General features: G+C 36.1%; 1 long non-coding RNA gene across 3 annotated transcripts in view; it reads right to left on the bottom strand.

The window, feature by feature from the left end:
• Positions 1 to 1523: 1523 nt before the first annotated feature.
• Positions 1524 to 7368, bottom strand: part of LOC128805315 (uncharacterized) — a 48039-nt gene continuing 42194 nt past the window's right edge. Inside the window, exons 3-5 of one of the 3 annotated variants that reach the window (XR_008436378.1) lie at positions 5933 to 6031; positions 4861 to 4921; positions 1524 to 2001 (exon numbers count right to left, since the gene is read on the bottom strand). This is a non-coding gene — a long non-coding RNA (uncharacterized LOC128805315). Of the gene's footprint in view, positions 2002 to 3649; positions 3726 to 4860; positions 4922 to 5932; positions 6032 to 7368 lie in introns of those variants that run through there. The other 2 variants (XR_008436379.1, XR_008436377.1) reach the window with 2 other exon arrangements.

The raw sequence follows: 7368 nt of genomic DNA, 5'->3' as shown, positions 1-7368 counted from the left end.
TTTTCCCTATAATTGAAACCCCTGAAGGAAAACTAAAACAATCCCTACTTGTGTTGCTGAGGGAAATTCATGACCTGTTTGACAGATGCTTACCCGTTCTTCCAGGTCCCAAGGCTTTCCAGCAAATGAGCCACCAAGCTGTTCCCCACTGGTCCAGGCAGGAACATCTCCTGGTACAAGAGCATATTTTTCTTTCTCTTCAGCTGAACCTTTGCCCATCTTCATGTAGCAGGCCTCACTTTAATAGAGAGATTATTCATTGTGCATTTAAATACTTTGGAAAAAGTAATTTCTGTAGAAGTACAAAATGGCCTCATGCTTGTATAATTTCTCCCACCAGTCTATTTTGGAGGCAAAGACAGGATCCTGGTGTGTGCAGCTCAAAGCCACCTGACCTACAGGACTGATGGGCTTCCTCTCTTGGTTCTCAACACAGGGTAAAAAAAATCAAGAAGACCATGAATGTTTTGCCTAATATAGTATTTGAAAGTAAGTGCATGTGATGTTGCCTTCATCAGTGATTTCATCATCAATTTTTTGACATCATGGAATGCAGTGGAGTCCAGTGACAACTGCTGAAATGAAATTCAGTCTTAACTCTAAACAAAGTTACTGTTACTTTGTGTGTGTACAGAACTAGCATGAAAATGAACAAAGCCTCAGGCTAACAAGAAGGCACCAGGGGAGGAATGATTTAAAAGGAGATTTTAATTTCCAGAACCAATTCAAATCTTCACTGGCTAAAGCCAGGCACAATAATATTAACTGTTAGTCTTATAACAGCATCTTACAACAGTGACACAGACAAGTGTGTCTGTAGTAAGATTTCTCACATTTTTGCCTTATAATAGAAAAAAAAAAATTAGTTTCTAGAAGCTTTGGGAAAGACATAATATTGATCTTGCATACATTTTTGCATCCTTGTAAGTTATTAAGGGGAGCTATATTAAAAAATTTAGTTTCAATATTAAAATATTTTGCTCTATGGTCATGGTGGGGGGGAACAGAATAAATTGTTCAGTCTTCTGCTGTGAAAATTTTCTTTTCTCAGAAGATCCTCTTGGTTCATTGCTTATATACTCCAATGATAAACACTACAATTATAGCTTTCATGAGACCATATGCAAAAGAAGAGTCTCCCTCACCTGTAGCTTGAACTGGTCAAAGGAAGATTCTGAATCCTAAACCAAAACTCTTCCAGTTGACTTAGAAGCTCATACATGCAGCAGAACACCAGGCTGGTGAGCTCTTTGCAGCCTGTGTTGCTAAGGAGACAAGGAACTGGTGTTGGAAAGCAATGTTTAGTACATTTATATAACAAGGAGTTGCAGGTTTCAGCGCTGCAAGTGTACAGATTTCTGCAGTAATATATATTGGATATATTTGAGATGGCTGGTTTTTTCCACAAAAAAAACCCCCAAAACAACAATGACAAAAAACCCAAACCCAAAATCAAACAAAAAACAAAGAAACAGATAAAAACTTACACAGGAGAATAAATGAAGAAATATTTGAGACACTGGTAAGAGAATTTTTAAATTTTTTATTTATTTATTGCTCTCACTTGGGTAATCAGTAGCACTGAAGAAGTCAAAAGATTCTGAAGACAAGAATTTATTTACTCTCAGCCAAGCCCACAGAAAACAGTGCCTGAAGGTTGTACACAGCTCCAGTCCCATTCATGTGGCCAGCCAAGAGCCGAGAGGCAGCAGCCATTTCTCCAGTGAGGATTCTGAGCTGTGAAGATCCCTCCTTCCTCACCCAGCAATTAAACTGAGGTAGGGCTGACTGGGACAGAATAGTTGAACCCAATGTTGACAAGCTGAACTGTTTTCTTGCCTATCCTCAATGTGCAGGTGCATTTGATATCCAAGGATTTTCGAGGAAACCATTTTTCTTCTAAAGCATTTGCTCTCGCTCTAGTTCAGTTTTGTCTTGCTTTTTTCATTTCAGCTGCCCATTTTGACAGTGTATTTAGAAGGTTACACTTCTCCCTTTTGGCTGAAAGGAGTTGTAGGGTTTTTTAGATGATATACACTAATTTCCTAATAAATAGATTTAAAAATCCCTAGCATAGTGATAACTTCTATTTTTTAATAGTTTCAACACAAAGTAGTAAGACAATGACATTGAAACAGATTTTTCTAATTTGTTTGACACTTCAAACAGAAACGTATATTAAAAGTTCTCACTTTGACCGCCAATCAGTTTTGTAGTTAAATTGAGACCTTTGCTGAAATATTTACTGAGAAGAAGTTAATTCAGAGAAATTAGTTTTGCATTTAGTTCCAGAAATTACTGGCATTGTGGGACTACAAAACTGCTGGTATAAAAGCTTTTGTGAGTACTTATTTTATACTAGAATGTACTAGCTGTCATATTAATATAGTCACAATAGAAATAAATAGGATCAGTTCAATTTATTCAATTCTTTATAGAGGTACACAAGATTCTATCTAACTATAGGAAACACAAATTTTCTCAAAATTAGCTACTAAAGTTAAAATTAGTAACAACATATTTCCACACTTTCCTGTTTCCTATGTTTGAAAAAAACTGACACTACTTTCTTCATCCTAAAATCCAGATTTGCAAACAAAATAAATCAGAGTCCTTCTATCAAGTTGTGCATTTGCAGAATAAGACACTTCCACTATATTAATTCTTGGTATTTAAATACCATAATGAAGGCAGGAGCCAGATACTGTAGAAGCACATTCAAAATAACAAAATCTGATTCAAAGAATTTACAGACTAGCAGATAGCATCACAGACAAACACCAGAAGAACAATTTCCCTAGTATGTTATTTGTCCAGTGGTAGGAATAGGAAATCCTTGGGATTTATAATCCTCGGGTGATTTAAAATAATTAGAAATTGTTCAGATGCATACAGCTAGTTATGTGTTAAAGGAATTGATCACAACAGAAAACAACCTGTTGGCCACAACCTGTGTAAAATAAGCTCATAGAACTAATAACACCTTGTTGAGGACCAAAGGTGTTGTAAAAAACCTAAACTGAATGGCTTTTATTTAATAATAAGTGCTATCCATTGTGAAACCAAAGAAAAATATATTTAGAAATGAGAATAGGTGTCCTATATGCTGAAAGGCACAAACCAGTATTTTCTAGAACTAGTTAAATAATAGTGGACAAAGCTCAATTTCTATATAGTGCAATAAGGTCTCCTGAAATCCAAGTTGTTGCTAAAAATTGCCTAACTTTTGAACTCTTTGCTCCTTTAATTCTGTGTCTACAAATGATAGATTGTTTCCAGCTTATTGAATGAATCTAGAGTTATATTTTATATTATTTTATCTTATTTTATCTAACTGAGGTTGCATTGGCAGTAACCAAGAAGAAGACTCTGTTTACCTCACTCTGGCTGCTGTACTCTAAGTAAAACTGAAGCTTCTGGAAAGGAGAAAGAAGGGAGGAATTGCTTGTTTTCTCAAGAGCAACCTCAGCTCTACGGAACTTTTTAAATGCAGATGGAAAAGACAACAGGAGAAATGGTGAGCAGCATGATTACAGACTGGGATATTCCTGAGAGGACACAGCTACTCGCCTATGGCATTCCCTACAGATTCAAAGCTGAGCTCTGGAGGAAACAGACCAGAGAACAATTCCTAGGAATGGAGAGAAGGCTTCAGTCTCTATTTCAACCCACAAAGTCAGTGGCAGCTGCTGATTTTGGTAGAATTTGGAGAGAGGATTCTCATCCTGCAAGAAACATTTGTTTGGGTTGATGATTTTTTCATGCTTCCTTTATCCAGTGTCCTGATGTTCCCTGCTTTCTGAGCCATATTCTCCAACCGTGTTTGCTTTTGTGCTAATGGCACAAGTAATATTAGAATTTGGAGATTTTGTAGCTTACATTAAAAAAAAGTATGACAGGAAGACAGCAGAGTGGTTCTGTTTCTAGATTTTAGCAAATTAAGTGTTGAGACAGGAGAGAGGCATAAGTACCGAGTAATCCCAGGCTGGAATATCCGGACATAGATATCCACAGGGCTCTGCTAACACATTTGTTATTACGCTGCTTTTAGGATTATGTTTAGAGGAATAGGAAATGATGATGCTGAGCAGTTCAACAGGCAGCTGCATCAAACAGGTATCATAGACTCTGTGGACAACTGGCTACCATCAAAAGACCTGAAATCTGAAATTCTTACAACATGCTCATCTGTACAGAGCTCAAAACCATATTCAGTGTCACAAATAGAAATTTTGAATGGATCTTGGATATAGTTCTTGAAAATCAAATATTTTCCACCAGAATTTCTCAGCTGCCCAATATTTATTATCTGTGCATGATCGAGAAATTCAATTTACAAGCATACTATTCTGCCTAAACTTAAAAAATGCCAAACATTTATTTCTTAGGACAAAAAGGTGAAATTATAAAAGGTTGATTGTTTTTTGTTAGCTCTAACTTTCACAAACTACTCAATTATTTTTGTTTCAATCAGACCATAGACAAGACTACTAAATTCAGGATTTTCAGTATGATTTGATGAATTTAAATTAATTTGTGTCAAGCAAGGGAACAAAGTAGGACATTTGATCTACATTATCAAGCAGATTAAAAATCCTGTGCAACAGATGTTAACAAACATGCACAACACTTTCATAGATTTCTGAAGTAAACTATAAGGAAAGAAATTTGATTCCTGCTCTTCAAGCTGGCCTTTAATTTGGTGGTCATTGGAATCAGATCACCTGTGGCCTCAGTCTAGCATAGTCTTTCATCATAATAAGAATATAGTAGCAAATCCTAATCAGAGTAGTAATGCACTCTCAGCTATGTACTAAGTTCTGTCCTGAAAGACCATAGGACCAAAGAAAAATTATTCACCTATTTTCCATTCCTGATGGCAGATGATTTTAGTAATAGTGGTAATGAGATAGTACTGGACCTGTGAAAAAAAAATATTATTCAACAATTGAAAAACAAGACCAGAGCTTGTTACCAGGGCATTTTTCATAAGATTGATTACATAATATTTCTGATAACTCATTAACATTGCCTAATTCCAAAGTTTTCTTCTGTTTTCCAAGCCATGAGATTTAATAGGTTGTTTTCAAAAATTCATGAAGATTCAGGGTGAAATTTTCAACAACATGCTACTTTAATTTTAAATATTAGTACATTGATGATCTGAGATGTATCTGCAGCTAAACATCGTCTTTCTGCCACTAAACCTGAATACTTGCTCATTGCATTTTCAAATTTGTCCTTATACCCTGCTGAAGTCATATTTCAGATTATCACAGGAAGAAGGCTGTTCCCTGCACAAACAATTTTACTGGATTAGTTACTCTCTAGACAGCTGGTTTTCTTTGACTTTTTGTCCAGAGTCAGGCTTTTCACCACAAAGATTAGAAGCAAAAACTAAAGTTTAATCAAGGAAAGCAAAAGCTAAAGTTCTTGGTTTCAAGACTGGAAACTTGCAGAAGTGAAGGAAACAAAAAAAGAAACAATTATAGATTGTACCTAGCAGTATTACACAACGAGCCTTGAGGGATTATGTAAAACATTCTTACTCAAGGAAGAGCTTCAGCTCATATCACTTCATGCCCATCCTTGCTGCTGCTCTTAGTATGGATTAGAACTACTTTGAAGACCTGAGAAGTTCCCACACTGCTAGAGTTCATCAAATTCTTTTGTGAGTAATTTTCTCTCTTTATTCAGAACAGAACCTTATCCTCCCTTTCTCATATCTTCGCTGGCATTGTTATTGTGTAGGAATACAGTTTCTGGATCTCCACAATAATGAGTGTTTTGACTCCTGTACCCCCACCCTGTCTTTCAGAAGAAGCTATAACACGAGTTTTACCTTTAGATAATTAGCAAGTATCTGAAGTGCATGGGATCACCCACAGTGTTAATGCATATGGATGAGTATTGAAGGAGAAAGAAAACTTACTTTCAGTGACTGTGGTTCCTCTGCATTTTTCTTCAGAGCTCTGTCCAAGTTTCTTCTGCAGGTGCTCCTGTGGTTGAAGGGAAGTGTCCACTTACCTACCTGGAAAATAGACGGAGAATGAAGGTGCAAGAGTATTTTTCTAAGTCAGTTTAGAAGACCTGACATTCTCAGAGCTGAGGTCATCAGTCTTCTCCAGAACTGACAATAAAGATGGATTATTAGTCAACTGGCGTGCCAAAGCCTCTTGACAGTTTGAAAGTCTATTGACTATCCAGATTAAAAAGAAAACTGTGTCCAGCCAAGAAATTCTTATGCATGTCCAGACCACACTGTTTGTACCTAGGAATTAAAAGAACAGTAACTACTGTTCAAAACCTAAACTTGTGTCTATGTCTTCTCATGTCTCATGTCATCTTTCTAAAAGGTGGTGATGATGAAAGATGAAACTAGCTGCAGAAACTGGCAAGGTCATAATAGAAATCCAGAGGTAAAATATTAATTAACATTAATGCATATTTCAGGTTACCATAAGCAAAAAGGGCACAAAAGTTACTGTGGGGTAAGAGCTGAGTGCAACCTTCATTTTGTTTTACAGAGCTGGAAAAAATAGTAGGAAACAGAACAAAACAAAAGAATTCCACCCCAAAACCTGTGAATGAAATAATATGAAAAGCATTTTGTTTTGGCAAAAAGACATAATATAGAAAGAGTTTTGTTTTGTCAAAAATGTTTCTCTCCACTGTCTAAGTGCTCTGATTCAGCTGAGTGGCTTAGATGATGCAAGGGACACAGGCATGTGCAGAAAAAACAGCACCTTCCAGGCATATCTAAAGCAAAACAGGGTCTGACTTAATCACCTGCAAAATAAAAACACATCATAGCATGAAAAAACATGTAGAAAACACCCAACAGAGAATTGCCTTCCTTTACATGTTTCAGTTGAGGAGGCTTATGGAATGTTTCCAATTCAACATCCAAAATGTGTCCATCTAAGACTAACTGTTAGCACAAGTTAGACTTTTAAGTGCTAGTCTGTACTAAAAATGATACATGTATTTTAAAAAGTTATTTCTGTATGTAAGTGTTGTTGCTATATTCTTGCTCCAATAGGATTTAAAACTTTGCTAGTTCAGTTTTCCATCAGTAAAGACTTCTCACTCAGCAGGCATTACAACAAAACTAAATCCATTCTCCTTTTAAATACTCAAAGCAAAGAAGTTTGAGGGCAGCCCGTGGCACAGATCAAAAGCCACAAATTAAGTAACTGAATGAGAAACATAGGAGGCATTTGGTAAAAATTTTCTTTCACAATAAACCACACAGAAACTTGATTTCATTTTTGAAGCAAACATTCAGAGGTTTCAAAATCCATGTTTTTCAAAATTAAAAAGAGGTCTTGAAACAGGTTTGTTCAATCATTTGGGGCCAATACTTAG

Source organism: Vidua macroura, chromosome 3, assembly GCF_024509145.1.
Source record: "Vidua macroura isolate BioBank_ID:100142 chromosome 3, ASM2450914v1, whole genome shotgun sequence".
NCBI lineage: Eukaryota > Metazoa > Chordata > Aves > Passeriformes > Viduidae > Vidua > Vidua macroura.
Note: the sequence above shows the minus strand (reverse complement) of the source record. Positions and strands in the feature narration are given on the sequence as shown.